This window comes from Coturnix japonica, chromosome 23 (genome assembly GCF_054131305.1).
Source record: "Coturnix japonica strain WE chromosome 23, WE-NBRP24, whole genome shotgun sequence".
NCBI lineage: Eukaryota > Metazoa > Chordata > Aves > Galliformes > Phasianidae > Coturnix > Coturnix japonica.
In genome coordinates, this window is record NC_140685.1 from 854,594 (window position 1) to 855,334 (window position 741).

Below are 741 nucleotides of genomic sequence, written 5' to 3' on the forward strand. Positions count from 1 at the left end.
TTGGGAGAGATGTGGGGCTACAGGGGGCTTTGGGGGTCTATAGAGGGATATAGAGCTGGACGGGGCATATAGGAGGATACGGGGCTGCAAGTTGCTACAGGGTTTATAGGGGTGGTTGTAGGGGTATATGGGGCTATGGGGAGCTTTGTTGTGGCTTTAGTGGGGATATAGGTCTATGGAAAGTTATGTGGAACTACAGGAGTGATATAGGGGGATATGGGACTGCAGGGGCTCTGGGGAGGATATAGGGAACTGAGGAGGGGATATAGGTCTGATGCTGAGCTGTGGCGGGCTTTAGGGGACCATGGGGCTATAGGGAGCTGGAGGGCTGGGGTGCTATACAGGGTTGTGGGGGGAGCTATAAGGTTCTAAGGGGGGGCGATAGGTGCTTTGTATGGGCTGTAGGAGGGTTATGGGGGACATGTGTCTCTAGGGGGCTGTGGGTGGGTGGTAGAAGGGTTCTAGTGGGATATGAAGCTATAGGAGGTGTATGGGGGATATGGTTCTATAGGGATCTGTGTGGGGCCATAGGGTGATATGGGAGTATAGAGTGGGCTATAGGGGCATGTAAGGCTAGAAGGCTCTCCCTTGCTTCCTTCTTCCTTGCCCCCTCCCTTCCCCCTCTTACATAGCAGGGTGAGTGAATTGCTAGTTAAGAAATTTAATTCAGAATTCTATTGGAATAAAATATGACTGTTTTGTGGTTCTGAATATGAACTGTGTTTTCTCCTGGGGCTTGAG